Genomic DNA, 19,187 nt, shown 5'->3' with positions numbered 1-19,187 from the left:
ATTTTAGAGTATGTTTCAGTGTCAGATAAGGATAGTGTTTCCTTGCAGTTATTTTTCCTAACTCTTTTTGTTTTGAAGCTATTCTCAGATGTTTGTTTTTTCTATGTGAACATTGGTATCGGCTCATCTGATTCTAAAATTGGCTTACTTATATTTTTATTATGATTATGTTGAACTTGTAATGGTAAGTCACCTTATTTAAGAATAGGAGACATTATTACATTTGTTTATGTCTTTTTAAATGTCTAGTTTGGCACATCTCTTGTTAAATTTATTCCTGTTTTATTGTTTCTGTTATAGATGGAGCTCTGCCACCTCATTTCCTATCACTCTTTATTCCTGTGTGTGAAAGCTGTTGATTTTATTTGTTCATTTTGCTCCTTCAGCCCTCTTTCTTACTTGCTTGTCTTATCATCTGCCATTCATTATAGAATTGAGCATTCTACAGTGCTCCATTTTAAGACTGTTTTTCTCAACTGTGATTCTCTTGCGTTTTGCTCAGTGCCTCATATGGACAGTGGCCTGCTGCCTGTGATGCAGGAAACCTACATAGCTAAGCTCTTAGAAAGCGCCAGGTGAGCTGGCACCCTTCTTCAGTTCAGGAAGGGCAGATAATGGTTTTATAGAGACTGCTGAGATACTAGGACTAGAATGATCAAACTAAGGAACAGTGTGTGGGTAGGTTTTAGAGTTTGGCATCACGTGGGTGAGAGGGACAAGTATGCTGTAAATTTGAGCATCATGATTCATGGGTAGCATATATCACATTAGAAAAATATGCTGAGTGGCATAGACCAGTACCAAAAGAATACAGAGAAAAAGCGCTTCATGCATTAAGGTAGAAAAGGATTTATTCATTGACTAGAATGTGTTGAAGGTATGCACAGGATCATAGAGATCTGGGAAGTTCCAACTGAAGTCAAAGTGAAATGGAGTTAACACTGAATTATTAGGTTGGCAAGTTCTTGAAGAAGACATGTTAGGTGAGCAGAGGTTTTCAGTTATTCCTGTAGTATTTAGGTGTGTGGAATTCACAGCTCTGATCTCCTCATCCTTTAATTTAATCAAACCTGTTGGTTTACCAAACCCTAGGTCAAAATACTTGAAAGAAAACTTGTGTTTATGCTGAATATTTACAGCCTCTTTTGTTATCATTCCTAAACAGTGCAGTATGACAACTACTTAAATAGCATTTGCATTGTGTCAGATATTTTAAATAATAGAGTGGGAATTAAGCATGTAAGAGGATATATACCAGCAATGTGCAGACATTATGCCATTTTATACCAGGCACTGGGGTGTCTGCAGATCCGGGGTCCACAGGGCCCTGGGGACCAGTTTCCTCAGGTGCTTAGTGACGTGGGTGGTGTAGGGACGTGGTCTCACATGCGGCATCAGGAGTGTGAGCAGAAGGCAGGAACACATCCTCTGCCTTCTCTTGTGCACAGAAGCACCGCTGCAGGGCTTTCACAGGGGACTTTGAGCAGACGCAATCAAACACAAGACTCTAGAACGTCAGACTTGAAAGCAGGCCTGTCATGTCTGTCTCCAGGAGGAACAGCTATGGAGCAGGGAGATGGAATAAAGCATTCAGGGCTCTGGCTCCAGAGTCGGATGGCTTCCCAGCTACCCGTGACTGGCAATGGTGTTCGGGGCTCGCGGGTCCTGGCGCCTCCTTGCCACATGTATGTTTCATCCCCACCTTCCCTTGGGCCTGGCTCCTCCTGCCCAGATCTCCTGCAGGAATGCCAGAGCCCATGCTGCTGGATGTTGGTCCCGGCCTTGCCACTTACAGCCTCTAGCAGCTTGAGCACATCACTCAGTCTCTCAGCACCTCAGTTTCTCCTTTGTATACAATGGAAACAATGTAGGGTCATTATGAAGACTGAAAAATTAATACGGTACATGCAGAGCACTTAGAAATGGAACCCAGCACAGAATAAAAAGAGTTATCATATTAATTTTTTTTTATCTTTTTAAGACAGAGTCACTATATAGTGTGCTGGCCTTGGGCTCACTTTGTAACCCTACTTGGTCTCAAACTTGGCGATGATTCTCCTGCCTCAGCCTCCCAAGTGCTGGGATTACAGGAGTGCACCACTGTGCCTGGCTGGTCATATTAATTTTTAATAGACTTTATTTTTCTGGGTGGCTTATCCTTATCTCGCCAGTCACTTTGCTGCTTTGGTTCCCTCTTTGTCAAATGCTAGTGCCAAATTCAGGCTGTTACTTGTTTTCTTAGTGCCTTGAAGCCATATATCTAAATCCTTAACCTAGCTGCTTTATTTCCGTAGTAATTTTCAGTATTTTTTATTTATATCCACTGGTGTGATTCTCCTAAGAAAATGCCTTTGCCAGCGTCTGTCACTTTTCTGTTTTATGTGTACTGTAAGTTTCAATTCGAATACAGGAACCCGTAGATAATTATTATAGAAATTATATTAATTTCTTTGTATATTATTATTATTATTATTATTTTTTTTTTTTTGGTCTTTTTCCTTTTTATCGGTACCGGGGATCGAACTCACGACTGCCTGCTTATAAGGCAGGCGCTTATGCCGCTGAGCTAAATCTCCAGCCCCTTTCTTTCTATATTAACTTCGCTGTTGAAAAGCGCTGTATGAAAGCAGTTTCAGGCTTCCGCTTTAGTTTCTGTGGTAAAAGCATAAGGATTCCACATGTATTAATTTAATCTTCACAGTCACCCTCTGAGGGAGGCATTGTTAGTCCCTTGAGATTGCAGCATTTGGTTATTTTCATAGTTGAGGAAATGCTCCCCGGCTGGTTTGCAAGGGAAGCGTGGTATTTGATATAAAACGAAGCTGGAAGTAGCCACGCCTGTGCTCCAGAACACGGAGCACTGTCTGTGGTTTGTGTGACACTGTGTCCCGTTTGGCTTGTTTTGGATGGAATGTCAGCCCGTGGTAGTTAAATGAGTAATACATACTTCATACTTAAGAAGTAATAGGTTCTCACATTGTTGAATATAAGTTAAGGAATTTTGTGTATTTTTGTAATTAAAACACAGAATTTGGCTTTAGGGTTAGAAATGGTGTTTTTAATGAATTGCCTTTCGAATGCATTGCGCTTTTCTGTTTTATCTTGAGTGGATCATAATGTTTTCGGCAGATGCAAACCTAGGGGTTACAAATGATCTTTTCTAGCTGATTCTGTAATTAAAGTGTGATTCCATTTAGAATTATTAGAGACCCCAAGGTCTGTAAGCTAAAGAAAAATCGAAATTGTTTCTGTGGCTGATTAATTGCAGTGTTTAATATTCCATTGACAATAGTACTTGGATAGGGAGAGCCTGTAAATCTCTCGACATTCAGTACATGTTCTCTTTTCCCCAGCTCCAACAAAAAATTATCCCCGATCAGGACCAGCTGATGGCCACGGTGCTTGAGTGCATCTACAGCTGCGGGCACAGCAACAGCTCCCCCTCTGCTATGGCATCCTGGAGTGCCTGCCACAGAGAGGGCCTGGGTAAGCAATGCTGCGAGCCGCCCTTCACCCGAACCTTAGCACGTTGCTCTCCCAGATGTTCAGCACAGCGGATGGCTAGAAAGTATAAAAAAGAAAATAAAATCATGAGCTACCCTGTTGTCTGCTAGCAAACTCCTATTCTTTTTACCAATATATGAGAAATTCTGAATTTTTAGTGTTATTATAATTGCTTTGCTGTAATTGTGCTAAACTTGATAATTATCCATTTAAGCAAAAAATTCCACCACCACAACAAAGAATCCTGTTAAAAATGGATTAATAGTGATTTATTTGCCTGTAAGTTGCATTTTTAATTAAGTGTTTTCTGTATTTGTAAGGTAATGGTATTTGTGATTTGTGTGTTCTAGGTCTGTCCTTATAGTAATCTTTTTAAGTAGTGATGGATGAATATTTATAATTTTTAAATAATTTTTGTTTCAGTGGAAATTTATATAACATGCTATTGGATTAGTTGTCTGCAACTCAAATTTTATTTTCTCTTTGGAAGCAAATAACATTATTCCTCTACTCTTTAAATCTAGTACATGTTATAAACTCAGCATCTGGAGAAGAATATATGATCTTTGCAACACATAAAACAGCACTGAATGAAAAATCCAACCTACTTTAACCATTTGTGATTCTAACCAAGTTGCTTAATTTTTCTGCTTATCAGTTTCTTCATTTACAAAACAAAGATTAGACAAGAAATTTCTTTATTGTTTTCTGTTTCCCTTTTTCATATTGCCTTGTCTTCTTTTTTTCTTCCTTTTTTTGAGGTAGGGTCTCTCTATGCAGTTCAGGCTGACCTTGAGCTCACTTTGTAGCCCAGCCTGGTCTTGAACTCACAACAATCCTGCCGCAGCATCCCAAGTGCTAGGATTACAGATGTGAGCCATCACGCCCGGCTCTGCCTTGTCTTCTTTCAAGAAAACTCTTTTCTTTATGAAACAAATGATAGCAATCACCACTTTTATAATCACTGTGAAATAATTGTTCATGGAGTCTTAATAGTACTGAAATCAGGTGAAAGATTAATGGTTAAAGATTAATTTGCATGTTAACAGAATCTTATTCCAGAAATTTGGTTTTTTTTGTTTCTGATTTTAAAGGTTAAAAAAAATTTGAAGGTGGAATTGGTCAATTGAGGTTTGATTGCCATTATTCTAACCAATCAAAGTGGCATTACTCATGGCCAGACCACCTGATGATATGTGCCCTGATGCAGAGTGGCACGAGTTGCTGGTTTTGCAGCATCCCTTCCAGGCAGTTGCACTGAAATTGTTCACCTGAATCTCACTAATCTATGGGCTGGGCTTCTAGTTACTACAGAGAATAGAAGATCACATTTTATAACACCATGAAGGAAGCAGCAAGTGCAGAATGCAGGTTCTATAAGTTACTTGATCTTCTTTGCTATAGAAAGTTAGTGACAGTTAGGAAACCAGATTGTTGGACAGGTGTAATTGCAAAACAAAGGAGTCCAAAGGGATGCAGTCCCTTTCTAATTTTTTTTTAAGGAGAAAAAGAAAACAGAAAAAATGTACAAGTAATACAAAATTTAAAAAATAAACAGTAAGAAATCACTAGTTAATAGTTACATATTTTCATCTTAGAAATAGTTGTTCGTTACAAAATTAAAGCATATAAAGTGGACTTTCAAACAGTGAGAGTGCAAACAGTTTTGTTTAATGATCCAAAAAAACTCAGTAATATGGTTATCTATCTTATACACTTAAGCAGTTATAACTTATGCAGTTATAACCTTTAGAGCACTTTCTTTTCTTTTCTTTTGTACAATGACAATTACACACTTTGGGTTTTATTACTCCCACAGTTCTTACTACTTATTTCGAAGAGAGTAAAACCAAATGCAACATATCAGAACAGAGTCTGTCAAATCAAAAGGACATAATAGATAATGTAAAAACAAAATACAAGGTGATCAACAATGGTTACCATACTGCCTCTTGCTATTTTAAGAATTGCCAGTTATAATAAAATTGAACAAAACAGTAAAGAATAAAACCAAAGCATTGGAGACATTACAGGACTTTAAAAGAAGGTAATAGTCAACCAGAATGGGTGTCATAATGAATCCTATTGTCTTCACAGTTGTTGCCTATACTTTCGAACTTGGTACTATCTAGCTAAGCAGAATAGGGGAAAATCAGTCAAAACAAGATGGTGAGGGCAATACAGGATTTCAAATCAAGTTAATCGGAAATCAAAGTAGGTTAATGTAATGTATCCTGCTATTTTTTTTTTATTTTTCCCTTAATTAAAAAGATAAAAATAAAAAAGTAAATAATTAAAAAAAGGGAAGATTGAGATAAGAGAGGACATAACAACAGAACAGTGCAGGTCAAAACATAACCATTTAAGCAAAATAGTGTTTCACCACAAGATACCCTGACATAAAAATAGTTACCATAGTGTCTCTTTCCTTGAAATCTTTGAGTATAACTTCGTATACTGTAGCACCAAACATATCAAGACACTATCAAACCATTCAAAAAGAATGACATTATTACAGGGTATTTAGAACCAGTTAACAGAAAAGGAACAATGGTTTCTGTATAATCTCCTTGTCTATAAAAGTTTTTGCTTATATTATTATATATAATAAAATCCAATAAGATACAGCCTTTTAAGACCGATGGAAGCAGAAGAATACAAGTTTGATGGGACTTCAAAACAAGATGATACTAAATCAGCACTAGCTATTATGATGTTTTGTTTTCTCCAAAATAGCTGTTCCTACCATCCAATCTTTTCTGCCTCATTTCTGTTGAGCTCTTTTTCTGTCGTTTGTTGTCAGTTTGTCTTCTTCATTTCGCTTTCTGCTCCATTCATTGTGGCCGCTCTGCCACTATTTCTGGAATCTTGGTATTTTCCTTTTTTAGAATATTCTGCAGTATTCTCTGTAGAGTTGAATTGGTGTTTGCAAATTCCCCTAGTTCCTCTTTATCCTGGAAGCACCTTGTTTTTCCATCAATATCTAGGGACAGTTGTGCAGGATATATCAACCTTGGCTGGAGGTTATTATCTTTCAAAGCTTGAATTATTTCCCCCCACACCCTTGGTGATTTGATGGTTTGTGCTGAGAAGTCTGCTGTAATTCTGATGGGTGTTCCCTTGTAAGTGATCTGTTTCTTGTCTCTGACGGCTTTTAATATTCTTTTCCTATATTGGATTTCTGGAATTTTGATTATTATATGCCTGTGTGTAGCTCGGTTTGGGTTGTAGGTGGCTGGGGTCCTGTATGCCTCATACATATGAGTATCTTTACCATTTGCTAAATTAGGGAAATTCTCCTGGATTATTTCTGTGAATAGCTTTTGTAGTCATTTGTTTGTGTCCCTACTTCTTCTGTTATGTTCTTAATTCTTAATTTATAGATCCTCTTATCATCTTCTAGCCTTTGTAATGTTGCTGTTTGTTTTTTTTGTCATTTTTAAGAAGTTTTTCATTTCATGCTCCCACATTACCAATCTTCCCTCCAGTTCAGATAATCTATCCTTAGTTTCTTTCAAGCTGTTATGTTAGTTTTCGATAGAGTTTTTAGTTTCCTGGTAATCTCTTTGAACCTGCTTCACATATTCTATGTTTTCTCTATTTTCTCCATCAAACAATTCTCCCCTTTTTTTTCTGTTCTTCCATTCCACCATCTGTTTTTTCTTGGGTGGTGCTTAGCATTTCTCTAACTATTCTGCTTATATCTTGCTTCAGGTTGTTAATAACTATGAGGCTCTGGAGATAGCACTTTATGTCTATTGGTGCCGTGTCTGCTATTGCATGTTTCTCAGGATTGGGGGCTGAGGACCCTTTCTTGTTGCTCCCTCTTCCCATCTTTTTTGTTCCTTTTATACAAGCGTATATAGGAGGCCCAGTTTCTTTCTTTGTCAGTTACAGTTTGTTTGAATTGGGCCAGCTAGGTGTTCCTGCCCACTGCAGTGTACTAGGGAGACACAGACCTGGGCAGCCTATGCTGCGCCCGCCCCTCCAGGTCAACCTACCAAAGGCTTCACTACTAGGGTGCACCTCCAGGCTCTGGGACCTGGTTTGGGCTAGCTTACTGGCTCTTGGTCAGCGGTGTCACCCAAGTCAGGCACTCCCCACCGATCCAGCTTGAGAGGGGAATATGTGACTGAGGTCACTGCAGCGCCCTGTTCCGGCTAGTCTGCCCAGTCCCAGTATGTCCTTTGCTGAAGCCTCCTACTCTATGGAAGTGTCCCCGATCCGCTCACTCACCACAGGTCAATGCAGGGCTCCCGGCCAGTCTCGCTCTCAACTCCATTCACCGCTTCCCACTCTCAGAGCTTTCGTGCCTCTCTCCTTGCTGTGCTTATTGGTATGCAGCAGCGGCTGCAGGAAATTCAAATCGTGGCTTCCAGTGGCACGGGCCCCAGCTTCTGCACTGAGACCTTATTGTTTCTGTTATATCACTGGGATTGCGTTTCCAGTTGGTTTCTCTTAGTGTAGTTCATTCCTGGGTCGGCAAAGTATATCTCCCCTTGCTTAGGACTTCTCGCCCGGCACCATTCCTGGATTTTAAATGCAGTTTCTTAGAGAGCCTCCAAAGCTGCTGCTATCTATCTGCCATGTTCTCCCGGAAGTCCCCTTTCTAATTTTTAAATATGATGCATAAAAAAGTTGAGGTCAAGCAGCTGTAAGGTTTATCATGGATATTAGATGGTTACCTACTTTATCCTTAAAAACATCTTCAAAAGAGCAGATACTTTGATGGATGATTTTTCATCTTTGCCTGCCTCCTTTAAAATATGATGCTCATGTTTGTTGATTTTTCAATTTTAGATCACTGTTGACTTCCTTTTCAGAAATCCATTCTCTTCTCCATTTCTATTCCTTCTATCACTTTTAAGTTAAGAAAAAATAGAAAGAAAGCGTGGGCCTTTGGTAAAGGCAAAGCTGGATGGTGTGTGAGATTGTGCTGAGTCCTTCTGCCTGTCTCATTCAGCTGGGGACCTGACACAAGGGAAGATGAGTGCAGGCAGACCCAGCATCTTTGTTACTGTGCAGATGTGACCAGTCACAGGTTGCCACTGGCAGGGGGCCAGCAAGACTCCGAGAACCGAGGCCTTAGGTAGACAGAGAGGGGCAGAAAAAGAGAGTGCATCAGTGCTGCTTTGTAACAGGGTCACTCCCACCACATAAAAGCATCCCACTGTCCACGGCATGGCTGCATTCAGGGTTCCCTCCCAACAGCACCCAGTGAGCCGCAGCGGTTAGCAGTCCTTCCTCAGTGGCCTGGAGGGAGCCCAGTGCTTCCTCCAACGGCATGATGCCTTCTCTTGGTCCTAAATCCATGGGGTGAAGCCTTTGACTTCCAGCTCCCTTCTGGAAGGGACAATCACTGTTAAAAGTTTCCATCTGGCTGAAAAGTCTTTAGGTGTACACTTACGATTGCAATCACCGTGATGGAAATACACTGTGTTCTTCACTATGTGTGACGAATGCTGCAGAATGATATTGTGAAACCCTCGACTACAGAGTGAGTAGTTCATTGCAGGTCATGCTGGTGAATGCCCTGTTGAAGGCCATTAGTGGACTACTCGTTTAGCCCTGTGGCTCAGGGTGAAACACGGTTCAGAAAGACAGCATAGTCTGTGTAAGCCGCACTCACTAGCATCTTGCAGAACTAACCAGGGCAGACTGACCATTGTAACAGTGAGGAGGCATTGTGTTTGCATTAGGGCATTAACAAATGCCCAAATCTGGCACAGATTTTTACTGGGGCTTTGTGTTAATAGACCCTGAGGCCTTGCTGGAATTCAGCTGGCGGGTTCTCAGAAGCCAGTTAGGGCCAGAGTGTCTCCCTTGGGAACCAAAGGGCCACTTGCAGCTACTGCTTTTTCTGCAAGTAACCTGCTCAGGGCGGTGTTCCTGGGACACCTGCCCTGGGACAGTCTGTTTGTTTGTGGCCTCTGTCTTGATACTGGTTCTGAGTCTGCTGCCCAGGCTTCCTCTGGGGTTTGATTTTTGTGTTGACAGCCTCTCCGACGTCTCTGCTGCTCCCTGGTTTTTCACGGCCAAGGCAGCTGTGGGTGGCAGGGCACCCTGAGCTGTGTGTCCACAACCCCAAGGACACCATGGGAGTGCACGGTGGGGCTGCAAGGCCTAGGGGAAGGCCAGTGGCAGGACCGTGTATCCCCATCCGCCCCGCTGGCGGCCAGAGCAGCAGGGATCAGCAGTGGGCTTGCCCTGTGCTGCTTGTGAGGAGATAAAATGACAGCAGCTGATGCATAATTCTTTTTGGCCTCAAAAAGTGGCAGTAGAGTATGTCAGGAAACACAGCTCCCCGTCTTATGCGGTAGGCATTGTTTTGCTCCAGGCTCTTCCATCTCTGTCTGCTGCACATGCAAACCGTGGAGTGGACTTGCACAAGCCTGACACTGCCCTGCAGTGTAGCTGTGTCACGGGTGAAGAGTTGGAGAAATGTCATTTCCCCACTTATAGGAGCTTGTATTTTATCAAAATTAATTTTAATTTTCTCTTCCTTTATTCTTTAGTAAGAAGACACAAGCGACCTCAGCTCTTCATGACATGGTGGACCAGCTGGAGCGGATTCTTAGGTGTGGGTAGGGGCTGTGTCAGCTTTCTTGGACCTGGTCCGGGTGGCTGTCCTTCACCTTGCCGTGGTGTAGTGGCAGTGAGAGGCACATGTCCAGATCTGCCTTCGCCATATGCTGGTGGAGCGGCCTGTGAAGCCGGGGTTTCTTTTGCTGTAACAGCTCACTCAGGAGAATCACAGATTTATATGCGAGCCAGCATTTAAGCCCCTCGCAGGAAAATTTAATTTCTGCAGCAGTTGCTGCAACTATAGGGCACACTTTTTTTTTTTTTTGTTACACTGGTGCCTTTTGGGGGACTCATGTTTATCAACTACTTAGATGTTCTGGACTGTCTAAAACCTGCCTATAACTAGTTTGAGGTTCTTCACCGTTATAGTGAAATTGAGCTTGCTGTCTGGAAGACTGAAATAGTCCTCATTTGCCATTTAGGAAATCTAAAGTTGTTTGTTTTAGTTAATTTATGCATACAAGTATATTATCATTAGTATTATTATTACTTTAGTACTGGATAGTGAACTCATGACCTTGTGCTTGCCAGGCAGGCATTTTATGCTGCTGAGCTAAATCCCCAGTCCTAGTGTATTATTTTTAAGTATCATAAATAAAAAATTAGAATTAAAAACTCTATTCTATATAGCTATACAAATTATACATAACATAGCTTTTGTACCAGTAATGTGTATAGTACAATACAATTTGGAGTTCAGTAAACAAAGCAATTTTATTTGCTTGATGAAGATTTGAAAACATTGTGAGTTGTATTTAAGGAAACTGAGTGTTTCTGTGTATCACAGTCTGAGCACGTGGAGAAGGAGCTCTTCATTTCACCAGGACTTCTGTTCATTGCTGGCCTGATTCTTGTTACTCTGCTGTGAAAATGCTGTGTATGCATTTAGTAAATCAGCCTTTTCCTTATGAATTGGCTCATCCCTCCCTGCTTAGCACCCCAGCAAGCCCCAGTGTCTCTTGAGTGATGCTTAGTGGTTGAGTCAGTATGGTCATCATGCACAGGTCTGAAAGTCACCTGGACCCTAGGGATCCAGAGAGCTCAGCGAGACCTAGAGAAACACAGGCATGATTTACTTCACTGCATCCCCATGACCAGGGCCCATCCTGATGATCACGTCTGTAGGTCAGTGAGACAGTCATGTCCTGCCATAGGTAGTCATTGCTCAGTGTAGTATGATGACATTTTAGAATAAGAGTTTTCACTGGGCGTGATCCCAATACTTGGGAGCCTGAGGCAGGAGGACCTCTATGAGTTCGAGACCAGCCTGGGCTATAAAAGTGAGTTCAAGGCGATCCTAAGCTATATAGTGAGACTCTGTCTCTAAAAACAAAATAACCCCTCTCAAAAGAAGAAAGAAAGAAAGACCAAAGAGAGCTTTTATTCTTGTTTCTTCTCATAGGCACACATAATGGTAAATATTTTCTTATGCATAACATCAGGTGAAACCTATCTTGGCCGAGTTATGAATCTGATCGCTTGCCCTATCGAGGGCAGTTCCTAAGTGGTGAGCGTTGGTGAGCTGGCCCAGGGTGTGTGATCTCACAGTAATGGGATGGGAGGTCTTGGAGACCCTGAGACCTGGGATCTGTGGCACACTGGCATTTTTATACTGACTGACTGTTCTTGGGGGTGATGGAGCCAGCTGAGTGGCCAGGCTTTTCACCTTTGAGATGCTCTGTTCCCTGCTTTTCCAGCTGCCTTGTGGCCTTGTTTGTAGGTGTGAAGTTAAAACTGGGTATCAAAATTATCCATTTGACTTGTTTTACTGGCTGGTGCTTTGAGAACAGAGAATTTATGAAAGGTAATTTTTGAGACAGACACATCATCCTTTAAAGAATATGTTATTTAGTCCAGGAATGTATAAAAAAGACAAAAATGAAAACAAAGCTTTGTAAATGGAAACGTTAGAAAAGTAAAAGCAGAGAAGGGAAATGGGAATACGATGGCTATCATCATTATATATGGCAGACATGTACTAATAAAGTAAATAAGATTTTAAAATTAAAAGTAATGCCAGTAGGGAAAAACAAGATTTGATTTGTAATTATGAGCCCTGTTGTTAGTGAGAATTAATGTAATACATGTGTGAAGTCGTGTTGTAATGTATGATACCCTAACCCTAAAAAGTACCAGACACCAACGTATCACTTAGATGCTTTCAGCTTCTTGACTATCTCTGTTTGGCAGCAGGATTTTTACCAATTCCTCTTGCACTTGCTGCGTGTCAGAGCTTCTGGAGAAGCATGGACTGGAGAAGCCAATTTCCTTCGTGAGAGACACGCAGTGCGACATGGAGGAGGCGCGCAGGCTGATGGTGAGGCTGGCCAGGCACACAGGCCGGAAGTGAGTTCCTGAGCTGCTCGGGCGCGAGGGGGTCCGGGTTCAGCGTTGCTTTGTTCTTTTCCAGCACCGTGGGTGAATTAAAGCTGGCGAGTGAGGGGCCGCGCCTACTGGGGTGGGGGCTCCATTTGGTCAGTCGTGATGTGTGTGAGCGCAGACTTGCACAGGTGTGCTGCACAGGCACACCTGCCTCCCTCCGTGCCCCTCTTCTTTCTAATCCCCTCTCCCCCTGCCATACCCTGTTGTCATTAACCTGACCTCCCAGCTGCCACCACAGATCCTCTTCCCAGCCCTTCAAGCACCGCTTCACATCTACTGGGTTGGTGTGAGTGGATGTTGTTGTTTCATTTGGCTTCTGATGCTCAAAGTCATTGTTTTCATCCATGTCATGTCATGAATCAGTGGCTTCTTGCTGAATGATATACAGATTTATCTCACCTGTGTTTAAGGACAGTGGGTTGTTTTAGGCTTTGACTTTTACAAATGCAGCCCCCATGACTATTTGTGTGTCAGTTTTTATGTGGGCTCGTGCTCGCCTTTCTCCCGGATAAGCCCTGTGTGCAGAGTGCGGGGGGTGGGGTGGGGTGGTGGTCCTGTGTGTGTGAGGAGCAGCAGCAGCAGAACCGGCCCGATGCTCTTCAAGGTGTCATCCATTTCCCTCTGTGACTGGCCTTGAGGAGAGTTTCAGTGGCTCCATGTCCTCATCCGCACCCAGGAGTGGTCAGTCAGTCTCTTAAGGGTGGTGATTTTCATAGGTGTGTAGTGACCTTCGGGTTTAGTGTTAACTGCATTTCTATAATGATGAGGGAGCTCCCTCTCTAAGCACATCTCCAGCTGCATTTGTTCTTTGCCCATTCTCAAAAGCTGGACTGTTTGCATTCTTATTGAGCTGTGAGTTTGCTTGTGCGATCCCTGTCTATGTTCCTTGCTACATAAGTGCTTTGGAGCTGTTCCTTCCCTTTATTCTTTGCTCTGACCTGTGTCTTTTAAAATTGTACTTAAAAATCGAATTCTTTTTCGTTTGCTCTTTTTTAATAGTGCTTTTGTTAATCTAGAAATGTTTGCCTTTAAGCTTTTCTAGCAAAATTTTTAGTTTTATACTTATAGATTCTTAATCCACTTTGAGAGTTAATTTTCTTTATTGCTCAAAATACAGGTTAAAGGTTTTTTCCTGTTTGAATAGTCCCACACCATTTCTTGAAAATGCTGTTGCCTTGAACTCATGGCAATCCTCGTGCCTCAGCCTTCTGAGTGCTGGGATTATAGGTGTGCACCTCCACATCTGGCCTACTTTTGCATTTTTATTCTGCTCCATTAATTTACTTGTCTTTCTTCCTATACTTTACTGTATTGGTTTTTGTAGGTTTATAGTAAGTCTTGAAACCAGGCAATATTAGACTCCTGACTTTGTTTCCCATTTTTATATTTGTTTAGCTTCCCACAACCCTATGAACTTTAGGATCAGCCTGTCAAGTGTTGTCATCCAGGATTTTGCAGGGATCACTGTAGTCCAATTTCAGGAGTATTTCTGTCCCATAGCATTATTCATTTTTCCACTCCGTGAACACGGCATGCCTTTCCATTGACGTGGGCCTTTCATTTCTTCTGATGATTTTGTGATACGCAGTGTGCATGTCTCCGGCTCATTTCGTAACATTTATCGCCTGTTGAGTCAGCTATGAGTGGAATTGATTTCTTCTTTTCAGATCCGTTATTCCTACTGTACACATTATTAGCTCAGGTAGTTTTTCTGCAGTCCCCTTGTCCTGAGTATGGAGAGCTGCCTGTGTGTGGGATTGGGGTGAAGGGAGGCTGCAGAGTAGCAGGTTGCACAGGACAGTGTGTGCCTGTCACCAGGGCTGAGCTTGTGGCCTCCTTCACAGCCATCACTCACTTCTTGTTACTTTATAGAAACAAATTTGATGCTGTGTCCTCTTTCAGGTTTTCCCCATTCACACTGTAACACGGGCTCATAATATTATATTAATTTACTCATTCTGTTTATCATGAAGTATTTCATTTTGTGACTGTAACATGTTGTGTAACCTATGTTACGGAGTTTTAGACTGTTTCTCAAGTTTTGCTTGTTATTACTATTTCTGCTGTGAATCATTTTGTACTTAACCACCTTTTATTTTTAAATTTTTTTCATTGTTTTGAGACAGGTCAGGCTTGTAGATCAGGCTCACTTTGAACTTTGTGGCTGTAATCCTCCTGTCTTGGCCTGCCAAATGCTGGGATCGCAGGCTTGTGCCATCACATCAAGCAGTGGTCTTTTAATACATTTATGTGCTTCTCTTGAATACCTGCCTACAGTAGGTAGAACTGCTGAGTTAGAGAATATCTCTAAGTTTGACCTTAGGAGATTGTGTGTATGTGCATCCCTCCAAGCAGAGGCAGAATGAGTGTGACCCCACATGGAGCAGTTTCCTCTCTGCATCCCTGAGGATCCCAGCACATGGGTGCACTTGAGTGGGTGGCATCTGTGTGGAGACTTTGTTCAGTCCTACCATCGTGACTGAGGCAGAGATGGAGGTCAGAGAAAATTTCCTGGGTCCTTCAGTAAAGATATTTGAAATAAACCACTTTCTCATTTTTATTCTTCACTATCCTTAGGGTGCTCAGTGTTTTTAACAGAGTGTGTGCAAAGATAGTAAACTTTTAAAAACTAGAACATTTGTATCTACATTGACTTTTGTCTCTTGGTTGTCATCATCTAAAGTAGTAATTTATCCTAATGAAGTTAGCAATTTTGCTGTTTCTTTTTGGTACTTCCTTTAGAGCCTGCTAAAAGAGAGACAGGGAACCTGAAGGCATTGGTTAATATTCACGTTTCTTAATCACACATTTACTTGTGAAGTTTTGTTCACATCCCTGTGTGCATGTTTTGTGAACTATAGATTTTGACACAAATGGCTTTGCCTTGGTGTCATTCTTGATGTGGGGCTCATAAGTAAGAAAGAGATACAGTGCTTCTGGTCAGGCTGGAGAGATTTCCAGCTTCTCACAGATGTCTCAGGGGCTCCCTAAGCACTAATGTACCACCCTGCACAAAAACTAGCAATGAATCTGAAGGGCATTTCAAGGTAGGCGCTACCACAGTGCTCAGTGAGTGAGCCAGCATGTTCGGACCTTGTAGTTTTGTAGTAGCAAAGCTCAGAGGTGGGCACTGTGATGGCAGGGGTGGGGATGTTGACAGAGGTGCTGATAGGAGAGGGCCATCGGCATCTGCAGTGGACAAGAGCTGGCTCAGGCTTCCAGGTGGCCGCAAGAAGCTTCCATCCTCGGTCTGTCACAGGGAACCTTGGGGAAACCCCCTCGCCTTAGGCAAGAGTGCTATAAGTGTGGGTTCACAGGCCCAGGGTGAAATAATCAGGACTCTGCAAGAGAAAATTGAAACATACAGTGTATGTTTGATTTTTAGGGGTTTAGCATTACAGTTTAATCTAAATTTTTTAAAAAAAGGGCTAAGGATTTAGCTCAGTGGTATAAGTGCCTGTCTTGTAAGCACGCAGTCATGAGTTTGATCCCTGGTCCCCCCCCCCAATAAATAAATAAATAAATAAATAAATTTTTAAAAAGAAAAGTCAAGTACTCCTAAAGCAGCATGATCCCTACCTACATGTCTTTAGGAGCTTGCTCTGCGTCTTCTAGGAAAGCCTGTGTGACTTTTCTCTCTGCGATTTGCTACTGCTCTGTGCTCTGTCCTTCTCTCCTGCGCCTGCCCAGCTCCCAAAGAGTGACAGTGCCCAGCTCCCAAAGAGTCCCCTAGCCTTGAAGGTGCTTAGTGACACAGGAGCCTTATGTCTGCCCCACTCCACCCCACCCCATGGCAAGGTCATGGCCTCCACACTCTGCAGGGACATTCACTCAATAGCTCCATGATATGCCTTCACACACCTATAACCAGAGGGTTCTACTGCTTTAGGCTGCTCTGCAGTCGCTGTGCCACTCATTCATGTTTGCGTGATCGTGGGCTGCTCCTAGTGGAAGGCCTGTGGGTGCTGCAGTCTCCCACCCTTCCGCTCAGTGCATTCCCATGCCTGAGGATCCCTTGCCTGAAAACGGGTGAGAATTTTGCCCCCCTTCAAAGCAGCCCACTGGAAATGAGCCCTGATTGTTTTGTGTATGTGCTGTGGCTGGGCCTTTGAGGCTCCAGTCTTCTACTTATTCTAATCTGTCCTAAATTCAGGTTTTACCATTTTGAGTACAATATTGTTTCTCCCTGGAAAATGCAGTTCCCCTCCAAAGCTGCGGCCAACACTGTTTGTGTTTAGGAATCTCTTTGTGTAGGACAAGCCCTTTGCTTAATTTTTTTGAGTTCTGCTCTTGATTCTTATTTACTGACTGTGTTCTGAAAAGGGCCATTATAAATAATGTGTTATAATTTATTTTAATTAGAACCTCCGCGCAGGCAGCCATGTGTGTGAACACATTGCCGCCATCTGTCCCTGTGTCGATGGCTCCCAAGGAGCAGCTGTGCGGAGAGACTTGGATTCAGCGAGATGGTGCCTAGCTCTGACTTGATCAGGCTGCCTGGTCAGGCTCACTGTGACTTGCCTGCCGCACACCGGTCTGAAGGGGCCTCCTAAAGAGTTCAACTACCCAGGTCACAGTAGGGGAAACACTGGATTATTCTAGCATACTCGCAAATCTGTCCATTTGTTTTATATATTTGCATGTTGGTGAATCATTTTCTCTTACGCCTTATTGCATATGGAGCAAGAGTAAATGTGTTTTGTGTAATATAAAATGCTGTAGGCAAGTGAAGCATGTGCTTATTAAACACTTCAGGCGATTCTGGGCACGACGGCATGTTCTTGTAGCTCCAGGTACTTGAAAGGCTGAGTCAGGAGGATCACTTGAGCCGGAGAGTTTGAGGCTGGCCTTGGCAACGTATTTAGAGCTTATATCCAAGTCCAAACAAACAAACAAACAAGAAAAGTTGGGAGGAAAAATCCTTGAAATTATGTTTTCCAATACTTTTCCCATAGTAATAACTATTATAGACACAGAGGCTTTGACTTTATTTTAATATATTTCATAGGTAAAAGAAAGACACATCTATGAAGAAGCACCATTTAGTTGGTTATGGCAAACACAGAATAGAATCAATTTCCTCCTTTTGAGCGTTGAATTTCATAGTTGTGGAGAAGTTGAGGACTGTGCAGGAGACAGGGACGATGGTCTCAGCCTTCCCAGGCAACAAGGGCACACAGAGCTGTGACCACCCTACCCCTCGCCTTTGTCACCATGCTTGGAGCTTGGGAGGCACACAATGTTTGCAGCTAAACTGGTTCACAAATGTTGGGTGCTTAATATGACCCAGAAAAACCATATCTCTTTACAGATTCTGGAACGAGTTACTGTTTGTAATACAGAAAAAGGGAATCTGAAACTCTTAGCTGACTTTTTGTTTCGGAGAGTCTTCCTGCAATGCCTGTGTTTGACCAGAGTTGACCTCACCCTTTCCTGCAGTGGCCCTGAGGTGGGCTTTGAGAGAGAATGTGAGATTCAGGAATAGTAAATGATTTGCTGTAGGACTGCTCCACTAGACTGACTTGTTAGCAAAGTCTTTCTTGCTTTTTTCTTCTTTGTAGTACTGGGGATTGAATTCAGGGGCTGCCCATTGGTCAACACCCCTCTTTTTGTTTTCCAGTGGATCTCACCAAGTCACTAAGTTGTGCATGCTGGGCTTGAACTTGCCATCCTCCTGCCTCAGCCTTCTAGAGTCTGAGATTGCAGGCGTGAGGTGCCACCAGGCCTGGCCATTAGTAAAGCCCTCTCCCCTGCTGCAGAGGAGTCTGACCGTGCACTTCCTGCTCTGTAACTTCACAGAGCAACACAGCCAGTGTGCTGGGGTCTTGCTGCCCATGTGACCTGTGGGGCCGTACATCCCTGGAAGGGCTGTGAATGAACCAGGAGAGCTGCAGGGCGAGGCCTTTGGCTTGCAGGGATGCAGTCTTTGTGGGTCCCTAAGGGGGCCTTGGAAATCATGCCCATGGACTCACTGCAAAAGACACAGGGCCTTTCAGAACAGGAAGCTGCCTCGGAGTCAGGTGGGGCAGAGTCTTTTGGTTGCTCTGCTCCTGGGCTGACATGTACTTTGAGTTGCACTCCAGACTGTGACCAGTGTTCTTTGATTGCCCTGCTGGTGAGTGGTGGTTCCAGGCCTCTGTATGGCAGTGGCCATGGCCCATGGCTGCCGAAGGCCTGACAGCTCTGCTGAGGTTAGAGACTCCTGGGAGCTGTGAGCAGAGGTGAAGCTGGGAGCAGCTGTCCCCCAGTAACTCCTGGGCCTTCCAGCTGTGCCCGCTCCTGTGCTATGTCCCACCATGGACACACCCCACTCATTCAGCCCACATTTAACATGTAACACTCTTCGGATGTTCTGTCCAAGCGGCTGATGATGGGCTGGCGTGGTCGCAGCTCTGGCACTGAGGTCCAGCTGTCCCCTAAAAGTCCGAGTGAACTATCCTCACTGAACCCTGGGGCCACCACGCTCCAAGAAAGAGGCATGAGAGCCGCTTCCTGAGCTGTCCCTTTTTCTGCAGGCAGCCTCCTGTGGGCGAGTTGCACTGGAGGACGCTGCTGCAGGACATGCTCACGATGCAGCGGGAAGTGTACGCATGTCTGGATGCCGACGCTTGCTATGAGGTAACCGTGGGGCTGTCTGCGCACTCCCGTGTCCACCTCCATCTCTCTATTCTTTGTTACAGCAGTGGCTTTAGTAGGGTAGCCCCCTGCAAGCCGAT

The 19,187-nt window shown here is 43.2% G+C and overlaps 1 pseudogene; it reads left to right on the top strand.

The window, feature by feature from the left end:
• LOC100719074 (NBAS subunit of NRZ tethering complex-like) overlaps window positions 1-19,187 on the top strand; it is a 228,700-nt pseudogene that overhangs the window by 90,711 nt on the left and 118,802 nt on the right.

This window comes from Cavia porcellus, unplaced genomic scaffold (assembly GCF_034190915.1).
Source record: "Cavia porcellus strain 051 isolate PalLab524CR breed Dunkin Hartley unplaced genomic scaffold, mCavPor4.1 scaffold_8, whole genome shotgun sequence".
NCBI lineage: Eukaryota > Metazoa > Chordata > Mammalia > Rodentia > Caviidae > Cavia > Cavia porcellus.
This window is presented reverse-complemented; position numbering and strand designations above follow the sequence as displayed.